This window comes from Pelodiscus sinensis, chromosome 20, assembly GCF_052426305.1.
Source record: "Pelodiscus sinensis isolate ZL-2025 chromosome 20, ASM5242630v1, whole genome shotgun sequence".
Taxonomy (NCBI): Eukaryota; Metazoa; Chordata; order Testudines; family Trionychidae; genus Pelodiscus; species Pelodiscus sinensis.
The window spans coordinates 19,000,366-19,012,580 of NC_143071.1; the positions used below are offsets into that span (position 1 = coordinate 19,000,366).

General features: G+C 48.9%; 1 protein-coding gene across 2 annotated transcripts in view; it reads left to right on the forward strand.

Moving 5' to 3' along the window:
* The first annotated feature begins 350 nt into the window (after window positions 1-350).
* LLGL2 (LLGL scribble cell polarity complex component 2) overlaps window positions 351-12,215 on the forward strand; it is a 68,908-nt gene continuing 57,043 nt past the window's right edge. For both annotated transcript variants that reach the window (XM_075903670.2, XM_075903671.2), the window contains exon 1: window positions 351-506. The gene's annotated coding sequence lies outside the window, so the exon portion shown is untranslated. The remainder of the gene's footprint in view (window positions 507-12,215) is intronic.

Sequence of the window (12,215 nt, forward strand, 5' to 3'; positions counted from 1 at the left end):
ACTGGAGAGGGATCAGGGGCGGCCCCTGGACGCTGGGCTTTCCCGGGTCTGGGCGGGGTGGAGCCTAGTGTATCCGCTTATGGGAACCGAGCGAAGCTGCCCGTCCGGCAGGTTAATCGAGGTACGGTGGTGGGGGGCGGGGGGGGTCTACTACTCATGAATATTAATGACCTCAACACTCAGTTACGCAGACCGCTCCATTTGAAGAGGGCGGCTGCGCTGGGGCCTCATTCACGAGCAGGGCTTGCCGCCCCCTGATTGGCTGGGCAGAGGAAGGGGGCCGTGTGAATTATTCATAAGCACGTGGGGGCGCGTGGGCGGGGCCCGAACTCAGCGGCAGGCCCACGCCCTGCGATTTGCATATCCGGCGAGCCCCGCCCCTCCCGGAGGTATCCGGGAAGGCGAGGAGGCGGCGGCTGCGCTCGCGGAGGAGCCCGTGGCCCAGGAGCCGGCTGCAGGGGACACCACGGCCCGCGGCCTCCTCCGGGCCCAGGCAGCGCGCTCAGGTGGGTGCCGGGCCGGCGGCGGGAAGCGGCCGGGGGCTTAGGGCCTGGCGCCCCCCCCCCCCCCCCCCCCCGCGGGCCTCACCTGCCCTTCCGCGGAGCCGCCCCGGGCCTGCGAGCCGGGCTCCGCCCCGCGACCGGCTGTGGGGGGCCGGGGCTCGCCGCGAGGGGAAGCCCTGGGCGCTCACCTGGGCCTGCCGCGCCTCTGGCTGGGCGGGGCGGTGTCCCGAGGGCGGAAATTCCCCCCTCGCCTGGGCCGGGCCGGCGGCTTCAGCCCCGCTGCGAGTCCCCGCTCCGGGCACGGAGCTTCGTGCCCAGCTCGGCTGCTCCGGAGCGCCCGCTTGTGCCCGCGAGTATCTGGGGCCGGTGCGGGGGGAGCTGGCTTAAAAGCAGCTTCTCTGTGTGCTGCGGCCCGGGGGGTGCTGCCGGAGCCGCCTCTGCCCGGGACACGGCACACAGCGGCCGCTGGACTGGGTGGGAGCCAGCACGGAGCAGTCCTGGTTCACGCTGGCTCTGAGCGGTTCTGCAGATCACCTCCCCTTAGTGACTAATCAGGTAGTCGATACAAATTGTAGTGACATGGGCAGTTGAAGGCAGGGCAGGGAGAGGAAAGCCTCCTGCCCCTTCCATGTCCCCCACCGGGAGACAGGGTGGTATGCTGTGCAGTGCTCCCCACTTCCAGCTGAGGAGAGGGGAGCAGGTGGACATGTGCTTGACCTGGCCTCCTTTACATTCCCTTGACATACCACCAGCCTGGCCTCTCCAGCTCCAGAGCACCAGGGGAGGGAGGAAGTTGGCTTGGTGTGGCCTCTCCAGCCCCCAAGCACTGGGGCAGAGAGATGAGAATGGCTTGGCTAGCCTCTCCTGCCCCATCCCTCCCCTCCCCCCCAGCACTAGGGGAGGGAGGAGAGTATGCAACTCTGCTGCCTCTCCAGCCCTGGAGCACCAGCAGGGCATGCTCAGTGGGCAGCAATACTCCACCCCCAGAGTGCCTATATTAGGCTTTTTAGGGACAGAGTGTGGGAGGGCTACGCCTTACATACCTGACTCCCATGTGTCTCAACTACACAATTAGCCAAATACCTGCTCCTTAACTTCCTTAGCCCCAATAAGCCAGGCACACCGAAAGGGCTAGGTTCACTTGCATCATCTGCACAAGGAAATGCCTTGTTGCATGTTTTAGAGGTGTCCTCTGGCCTGCCAGCCAACAGTGGAAGCAGATCCCAGAGGCCTGGGGTTTTACCCCATTGAATACCTTACCTCTGCTCTCCCCTCCCCCATAGCGCCAATCTGGATTGTTACAGCCAGCCAGCCTCAAACACAGAGAATAATACTTGGGCTTCTGAGGCAGGCAGTCAAGATCCAAATGAAATAGTCGCATATATTGTCAAGATTAAGACCAGCTGTAAGAATATGGAGTCTGAGAGTAGGCATAGCTGCCAGATCAGGATGACGCTTAAACTGTTCATGCATTGTGTTTCAGTGAAAACCTGGATACTTTGAAGTCTGAGCACATTCTGCAGTTCTCTTGTATCTTAGCACCATTAGTGCTATAATCTAGCCAGAGATGTGAGAGTGAATTAGGCAAATAATTATTTTTGTTGCTGCATTTCCCCATGACAACAGGGTGCCCAAGTGGCACCCCTAGGTTGTCCCCATCTCTCTCTCTCTCTCTCTCTCTTCCCCCCCCCCCCCCTCTCTCTCTGTGTTTCACTGCCATGCTGGAGTGAAGAGCTTGTCTATACTGCAATTAGATAACATTCATGGCTGGCCCCTGTCAGACTTGGATTTGGGCTAAGGGGCTGTTTAATGGCTGTGTAGACATTTGGCCAGACAAACCCTCCCACCTCACATTTGGCCAGACAAACCCTCCCACCTCACAAAGTGGTAGAACCTAAGTCTCTGCACTGCTGTTAGCCCCTATCCTGAGTCACCTGGCATAAGCTAGTTGTAGGTTTTTAACTGCAGTGTGTATATACCCTAGGCCAGTCAGTGTTGGCCAACCAAGAATAGTGAGTGAGTGGCCCTCCTTCATTCAGGCAATTTGTGGCACTCCAAAAGTGCTGGGAGGGAGGGAGTGGGCAGAGCAGAAACTGTGTAGCTCTGGTGCCCCAGTGCACGAGAGGTGGGGCAGATGGGAGCCTTGGGTCTATGAACTGCAGATTGCTCACCACTGTCCTAGGCTTTGTCTACGCTACAAAGGTTTTAGCAATACTGCCATATTGACACAACTGTGTTGCTATTTGGGCAGTGTAGCTGCTGTTCATCTGCTCTTTTGCCAACAAAATATTTCCTCCTGACCATCCCCCACGAGCTGTTCACGCTGGCACTTGCCATGACAAAACTTTTGTCTTTCGTGGGGGGGGGTTTGTCAGTTGCCAGTGTAGGTATAGACCTAGATTCCTAGCTTCTTCCTGCAGCCTCATGGTCCTGGAGGTGGAGTCCTGCAATGCATAATATCTTGTGGCTGGCCCCACCTTGCCACAGCCTGTGATCTTGGGGTAGATTATGTCACTGCTGCCTGTGGTAGAAATGCTCTCAGAATTGACACCCTAGGTGGTTGCTTATTCAACCTATGTCTGAAGCGCTCTCTGGATAGTGTTTAAGGCAGGATGCTTTTCAGAGTACTGGACTACCAACATCTTCTGTTAAGAGATGTTTTAGATTTTTGACCCCAACAAGCTTAATTTACTGCATTTCCTCTTCAATAGATATGTAAGAATGACTGCAAGCTTGTCTCCCTGTGGAGTGTCTCCCTTGCATCAGTGTGAAACCTCTCTGCTTTTCTGTCTAGCTTCCCTAGTTTAATTTTTGATGGATTACAGAATGATTCATGGGTAATATTTCCCTGATGCATAAATATTAATACAGGTGGGGTCTCCCTGGTCCAGCTCTGTTGGGACCTGACTGGTAGTTTTCTTGACCAGGGGAGGGTGGAGAGGGGTTCCAGCCTCTCCATTGAGCTCCTCTCCTCAGCTACCTGGCTCCAATGCCCTCGGACTGCTGGCTGTGGCAGCCCCATGAGCTCCAGCGGTGTCCCTGCGGGCATTTGCAACCCCAATAGCTGTGGGCTCTGCAGCCCTCCCCCTTTCCTGGCCCCACAGACTCTAGGGTCCCACTGTGAGCTCTGCCACTCCCCCTCCCCCACAAGCTCTGGTGCCCCTGCTGACTTCCCAGCTTGGCTGACTGGGGGTTCTGGTACCCTGTGGGCTCTGCAGCCCTGCTGGCCAGCCGCAAGCAATCCCTGTTCTGGGACTCTCTAGTTCAGCAACATCCTTCTGGACCATTGATGTTGCCGGACCAGAGTCCCGGACCACAGAGGTTCAACCTGTATTAGTTTTGCTCGTGGGATTAGATCCAGTATAGCCATCTGTTCACTTAGTTTTTTCCTTCCAGGGACTGATGTTCTGAAGTGTCATTGCTGGCATTCATTCTGTTTTGTAAGTCTTTACCCTTGTTACCTAAGATCTGCACTGTGAATAAATAAAAATGGTAAATAACTACCCCTTCTTTATCCTTAGGGGTGCTTGGTTAGTGAGCGTGTGTTTAATCCCTGCTTATAAAGGCGGAGTATGGAATGTGTTCAGTTAATTTTTTTCCTAACTTGCAGTAAGGTTTGTGACAGCTTTTGGAATGCATTTGATGTGCTGTACGGCAGGTGCCCTCCGTCAGCCATTTGGTAGTACAACGGGAATCTATATTCCCGAGTTCTGTGCCACTGACTTCGTGTGTGAGATGGAACAAGAGTCACGTAACCACTCTGCTTCCTGTTGCCCATCTGAACTGGGATAATATTTCACTTGTGTGATGTGGCTTACGCCTGGTCTGTACATAAAACTTACATCAGTGCCACTACTAAGGATGTGAAGGACCAGTCAATTAGTCAATAAGCAAATACTTATCAGATAGTCAACTAGTTTCTTCTCCCCCTCCCCCCCATGCTTCTGTAAGGGGGGGGGGGGGAAGAGGAAGGGACCCTGGGCTCCACGCGGCACTGCTGCTTTGAAATGGCCACCTGCAGCTTGAGGCCAGCTGGGGTGTCCCAGGCTGCACACTCATTGGATCAGCTGGGGACTCCCCCACTGACCCGGGCTGCATGCGGTGCTACCACTTTGAAATGTTGCAGGGAGCCCAGCGTCAGGCTTCCTGTGGCATTTCAAAGAAGCAGTGCCATGTGGACCCTGGGATCAGTGGGGAGTTCCCAGCTGATCCCGGGTTCCACATGGCGCTTTCGCCTCTAGGGCAGTTGCTACACTTCAAAGGCAGAATTGCTCTATCGGCTAATTGAATAGCTGATGCATTTTACATCAACTATGATTAGTCAATTAATCGATATTTAACATCCTTAGCCAGTACATGGCTTGGCAATGTGAAAAATCCACCCGAGCACCATAGCTATGCTGAGCTAGCCCCTTGTGTAGACACAGCTAGCTCAAGGGAAGAAAGCTTCCATCAACTGTGCTACCGTGAAGTGGAATTCTTGTAGTGACAGGAAAAATTCTTTCAGTTGCTTGGTGTAGTCTGTGTCTGTATTATGGAGTTTTGCTTGGTGTAGTCTGTGTCTGTATTATGGAGTTACAGCAGACAGTGCTGTAGCATTGTAGTGTAGACATGGCCATAATGTTTGTAAAGCAGTTAACCATAAAGTGTGCTTCAGAGACTATTAATGTAACTAGCGTAGAGCCCTTAAACTAAATGTCTTAAATTCTATTTCTGAAGTAGATAACAGTACAAAGAGCTTTGTGTCATAGGCGTATGGGGTGTGATAAAGGGGGAGAATTGGAGTGCAATAACTGAAATCACTTGAATTGTAACCCAGCTACTTCATTGACAATCTTACCCTCTGAAGGTGTCAGCTGTGTTTTCGAAAGTAAATTGAAAGAACGTGACAGATTTTTTTTTTTCAATCATGGTAAACCTCATTTTACGAGGAATAATGCCTTTTTTTAAAGTACTTTTTCAAAAAAAAAAGCACTATTGAATGCAAACTGTGCTTTTCAAAAGAGCATCTAGACTTCCGAAAAAACTGCTTGTAGTCTAGATGCTGTCTTTCAAAAGGTTTTTTTTTTTTTTTTTTTTTTTTGAAAGAGGCTTGTTGTCTAGAGACATAGCCTGAGTGACCAACTGAGAATGCTTCTGTCAATGGGAATGCTATGGATGACCGAGCCCAGATGAGGCTAGGTGCCAGAGACAGGATATTTCGTAAAGTGCCTTGGGCTGTCTAACTTCTTGCTTCTGGAGATCAGGATGAACACAGCTGACCTTTCACTCTCCAATGACATCTTTATGGAGGTCAGCTTTTCCTCTCCCTATAAAAGACTACAGATGGTGTTTCCCACCTTCCTACATCTTACGCATCATGGTTCCTAGAAACAATGTTGCCGAAGGGGAGTAAAGATGGGCTATATGTGCAGTAACTTTTTCCTTATCCTGTTCAGAGTGCCCGGGTATTATGGTATAGGCTTTCTAGACATACCTAGATTGAATTATGTACTATGTTCTAGCACTGATGTCACACTCCCACTCCCATCTCTGTATCCATTTTCTTCTTTTCTGCTCAGCATTTGAGGAAGTAAGTTGTAGCTCACCAGAGATTATACCTTAATAAAAATAATAATAATAATAAATGGCATTTGTTAGTCTTTAAGATGTCACCAGATTCCTTGTAAATATTCTGCAAAAACAAGATTCCTTCAGCTATGCTGTACACAGTATTATAGCCGTGTTGGTTCCAGGGTATTAGACAAGATGGGTGACACAACTTTTATTGGACCAACTTCTTTTGGTGCGAGAGATGCACTTTCCATGTTACGCAGAGCTCTTCAGGTTTGGGAATGACAGGTGGACCAGATTGTTTAGCATAAGTTAACACATTTCAAGGAACCATTCAAAGTGACATGGCTTATTAACATCTTTCCAGTCATAAGAGGGAAATGGGGAAGGAAAAAGGCTGAGGGGGGCATTAAATATGTTACAGATTTTTGTAATAGCCATAAATCCAGTGCCTGATCAGTCCATAGCTTTGGCTAAATACTAAAAATTATGAATGCAAGCTCTTGGGTTCATCTTTTGAAAGTGTTGTACAGGTTTTCATTGAGGATTATGAGATCAGGTGTAGTGTGATTGCTTTGTGGAAAGTGTTCATCCACAAGTGACTTGGTGTTTGTCTTTTATCATTTTCTGAGTTCATTTGAGAGCATGATTGGCTGGCTTCCTCCACGGTGGTTGTTGGGGCATTTTGTGAATTGGATGATGTATGTGACATGTCATAGGTATGTGAACAAACCCCAGATCTTAAAAGGTGCAGTTGATCATTGTAGAGTGGCTATATGTCCGGAGGGTTTTGCATATGGTGTTCTGGCAGGCTCTGGTGTTGCATTGAATTTGTGTGTGAAGAGCTTGGCTCTGATGAGATTGAGAAGTGTTTGAAGGTCAGAAGAGGGGATTCTTCAGGAAAGATTTTTCAGGATTTTGCCCAAGTTGAATGTCATAATTGTTATCCTATATGGGTTCCAGGGCAAGATGTATGTACATGTGAGGATTTGAGTCACCAGCAAGTAGTTAGAATTTTCTTCTACATCTTTCCTTTTGATGCGGCTGTGGTAATAAGGTGCCTTTGTGCCTTTGTGATGTTGTCCTCAATAGACCCAGCATATATCTGGCCTAAAAATGTTGTTGCAACATGACTCTCCAGGTACTATACCTTCCTTCCTTGAGTCACCCATTTTTATTGGGAGAGCGTATCAAGAGCTCTGCTTCACATCCAATACATTTCTCTTCATAGTTTGCTTTTTCAGTGAAAAGGCTTTGTTGTGCTACTTCATTTTGAAACCTCATGTGTTACCACGATATGGAGGGTACCAAGGAATCTTAACACAAGATTTGGATAGAATTTCTTGTCTCATAATTATATGGCAGCTTTTAGTTGTTTTTAGCATTGTGCTGTGGTAGTGTATGAATTTGCATGATTACGTTGAGCACTTTTTCTTTTCTTTTTAAGATTGCCTGAACTCATTCTCTTAAGCTTCAAACCTAATGGAGTGTGGAGTTGGGGGGGGGAAAGGGGGGAGCGGCGTGGGGAACAGACAGGCACTGCCTGCTGTTGCACTCTGGTTAGCGTTGGTGGGAGAATCTCTTGGATCCTTCGGCTGTTCTCCTTATTAGTGCAGTTAGTTCCTTACAAGTCACTTTTAGCATGTCGTTCAGTTTTTCTCTAAGCTCTTTACTTTCTGCAACTTTTCCTTTATTCAGACTTTCTGCTGTCTTTTAATACTGCAATAACTCACTTGGTAACCAGTTGTTGCTGTAGCAGAGTAGATAAAAACAGATATTTTTAAAACTTAAATTGGATTTTATGTAAATTAAATGGAACCTCTATTTGAAATTATGGTAATGTATGTTAAGGCCTAAATTTATTCTAATCGATGATCCACTAGTTCTAAAATCTTGAAGGACATTATTTCTTGTGGCCATCAGTTCATTTCACTAATTAGAGGTGATGTTTCTGTTAATCAATTATTTTAAATGAAAAATATGTTTTGATAAACTTTTATGTATCCAGCACACTTAAAGCAGTTGTATGTATTTAAGCAACTTTGAAATGCTGTGAAGGTTCTGGCATTTTTAATTGGATTTGAAATCCCATCCAAGTAGAGCTTGACACGCAGCACAGATATTACAAAATCTAGTAAATGTAATAATCACTGTTTTCTAACATAATGTGAAAATTAAGAATCTGAATAAATGTAAATTAAGCTGTATTATTGCTTAAATAAATGGGTAGGGAGCTATTGTATCTTCCTGGTTTGCAATAAGAAGCACCATGTTTAGTGTAGCCAGGCTATATTTAGTTGCAGTTCCCCATGGTTTTTATGGTTATCAGTTAATGATTAATCAGCCATTCTTTAGGACAAGAAGTACAAGGAAAAAATGCAAAACACAATTAAAATCAATTATTTAAACCAAGGTTTCCTGCTCACTGATTTAATGCATTATTGAAATTATTGATTTAAATAAATCCACCCTGAACTATAAAAGATAGTTGTGCCACTGATAACAATTTGAGTTTTAGAATACAGGCAGTCCCCGGGTTACGTACAAGATAGGGACTGTAGGTTTGTTCTTAAGTTGAATCTGTATGTAAGTCGGAACTGGCGTCCAGATTCAGCCACTGCTGAAACTGATCAGTTTCAACAGTGGCTGAATCTGGACGCCAGTTCTGACTTAAATACAGATTCAACTTAAGAACCCCAGGCATCCCTAAGTCAGCTGCTGCTGAAACTGATCCGCGGCTGATTCCAGGAAGCCTGGGGCAGGGGCTTCCTGTAGTCAGCCACTGGTCATTTTCAGCAGCTGCTGACTTGGGGACACCTGGGGCAGAGCAGCTGGGGTGCTGCTGGGTTGGTCCAGTGGCGCCCAGAGCGGCGCTACGGGACCAACCGGCAGCGTCCCAGCTGCTGTACCACAGGCGTCCGGAGCAAAGCGGCGGAACACGCGGGCAGCGGGACAGCCCAGACGCGCCGTGGCTATCCTGCTGCCCTCGGGCTCGGCGGCTTTGCTCTGCTCTGCTCCCCGTCCCCCAGGTCTGCAGACTGGGGGGGGGGGAGCAGAGCGGAGCACGCCGCCAGCTGACAGCCCAGACGCGTCTGGGCTGTCAGCTGGCCGCGCGTTCCGCCGCTTTGCTTCCTCTCCCTGGTCTGCTGGAGACCAGGGAGAGGAAGTGCCCCGTTCGTAGCTGCGGATCCGACATAAGTCGGATCCGCGTAACTCGGGGACTGCCTGTATAGCTAAGGATTGTCTCAGCAAATTATATGGATCCTTTTTAATGTTGAAAAGGTATGCTTATGTTTAGTTACCATTTCCCACTTGGCCATCATTAGCAGACTTTATGATCTGTCCCTGGACTGTAGAACTCAATTGAGCACAGTAATCTTAGACAGTAGGAGGGTTGGGGGGAGAGGGAGTACTCAAGTGGCAGTGCCATTGGGTAGGGACTCCGTGCAGCGCTGCCCCATTGAAAAGCTGCCATGAGGGACTTCCTAGCTGACCCTGGGCTTCTTGTGGCAGTTCTGCGGAACCTAGAGTCAGCTGGGGAGTCCCCAGCTGATCTTGGGTTCTATGCGGCATTTCAAAGAAGCAGCACTGCATAGAGCCCGGGATCAGCTGGGGACTCCCCAGCTGAGTCTGGGTTCCGCGTGGAGCCTGGTATCAGCAGGGGAGTCCTCCGTTGACCCCAGACTCCATGCAGGTGCTTGTGCTTTGAAATGCACAAGAGCCCCCACTGGGGGATTCAAACCTGGCATGCCACTTGCAGCTGGGGGCCAGTGGGAAGTCCAGCTGGCTCTAGGTGGGCGCCTCTGCTTTGAAATGCACAAGAAGCCCCACTGGGGCTCTTGTACATTTCACAGGAGGAATGTGGAAGTGCTTATCTACTAGTTGAGTAGTCGATGGAAATTCCATCGACTACTCGACTAGTAAATTAATGAATATTTCATATTCTTAGCACTGACCCACTGCAACCTGCTCCCTCTTGTCCTTTGACCTACAACCCTTGCCCTTCCTCAGGTCCAGCCCTCCCCCCTTAACCCATAGCCCCAACTCAGTCCCTTGCTCCCCAGTGCCTAACACCCTTTGACCCCACCTCATGCCCTGTGCCCTTGACTCTTTGACCTCTACAGCCCATGCCAACACCCTCTTGCCCCGTGACCCCACCATGCCCTCACCCCAGACTCCTTTGCCCCCACCTCACCCCTGCACTCCCAGGGCGAGGCAGCCCTCTCTAGCGAGCGTAGCCATTACTGTTGTGCTGGCAGGGGGCGCAGCCGTTGGCAGCATGTGCACTCCCTCCTCCTTTGTGCCCCTTCCCTCCCCAAGTTGGTCTCATGCCCCCATAGGTAAAGGTGTGTGTGTGGGGGGGGGGGGAAGCACAGGGCCCCAGCAGGGCTGCCATCTTACCTGGGTAGGAGGGGGCGGGAGGGAAGTGCTTCCTGCTGCCACTTCGGCTGCTGGCACTATAACCGTCTGCTGTGTGGTGATGAGCTGCCATGAACAGCCAACTTCAGCTCTGGCAGCCAGCGGTTCGCAGCCCAGCACCAATCCGTCGACTGGCAGTTGGGAACTGCTGTGCTAAATGGTCTTGATATGCCCTAGACTAGAGCATCTTTGAATAATTTGCCAAGCTTTGAACTTTTATCAAGGGGAGAAGTTGGAACCTGAACAAAGGCTATTTAGGAAGAGTGTCTCTCCCCCCCCCCCCCCCCCCCTCCTCTACACTCTCCTTGTGTGCTCCATGTGGCATATGTGCCTGTTAATTTTTGGCATCTGAAAGTCTGTGTTTGATGCTAATTGCAGTCAGAGTGTCTCTATTGAGTGGAAACAGGATCCTTTCACAGCTTGGACTCACCCTGCCACACTGTGTGAACAATGAAGAGTAATAGGCTTGTGGCTGAGTCTAATTGGATGCAGTGGAGGAGGGCATCTTATATTTGTCTGAGCATAGAGCCAGGGATACTAAAGGAGCTAGCTTTAAATACTCCATTATGAGCAAGGTGTCTGTCACATATTATGTTCCAACTTGTTCACAGCCAAGATGGACTGTAATCTGGAGTATTGTTACTTGCAGGTGGACTAAATTCAGATTCCCTTCAGCTGAGACATCTTTTCTGGGTAAAGCCTGTAGTGCATGAGCATGTAGTTTCTGGTAAGAGGCCAATCTTGCATTTTCTCTTAGGCTTTAATGCCCTGTGGACAGCATCAACTGCTCAGAAAGCAGACACAGCTTTGGAAGGCTCCACTCTGGCTATTAGTGACCACAGCTACAACCACATGCTGTCCGCAGTCAGTGACATTTGTGCGTGTATTCTATAATTGCAGAGCAAAATGGGCTGCAGTTTTATGTAAGACACCAAAGAAGGGTATTTGCAAGAGAAATTGGGCTGGCAAAAAGGAAGTTGTGCACCTGACATGAGGATACAGAATGTGTGGAATCTTTTTTGGGGGCAAGTCATCTTTGATTGCCGTGGGAACAGTGTATCAGTATGCAGGGTGATGCATATTGTTGCTAGTTGCTATTAGATTCCTTGATGTCAGCTATTACTAAGGTTCCTTAACTGGTTTAACAGTTCAGTGTTGACTGGATTCTGAATGCTGCATCCCTTGACATATGCATGCATAAGCATCATGTGTTAGATGCAATGAATCCTTCCTATACTTTGATAGAGATGCAGCTGTGTTAGTCTGGTCTAGCTGAAACTAAAGACAGGACTATGCAGCACTTTAAAGACTAACAAGGTGGTTTATTAGGTGATGAGCTTTCGTGGTCCAGACCCACTTCCTCAGATCAGTTTGTGTAAGAAAATTGGCACGGCCGTATATACCAAAGTGATACAGTTAAAAAAAAAGTGAACACACATAAAATTGACAAATCAGATTCAAGAACAGAGGAAGTGTGAGGGGGGAAGGTTAGTGTCTGAGATAATGACATTAGGGGTGATAATTGGGGAAGCTATCTTTGCAATGGGTGAGATAATTAGCATCTTTGTTAAGACCCATACGTAAAGTGTCAAATTTAAGCATGAATGACCGTTCCGAGGCTTCTCTTTGAAGTCTGGAGTTAAAATCTCTTTGAAGCAATATGCACTTGTTTAAGGTCATTGAGAGAATGGTCAGTCTGGTTAAAATGGCAAGCAACAGTTTTCTCTGAGAGCCTGATGT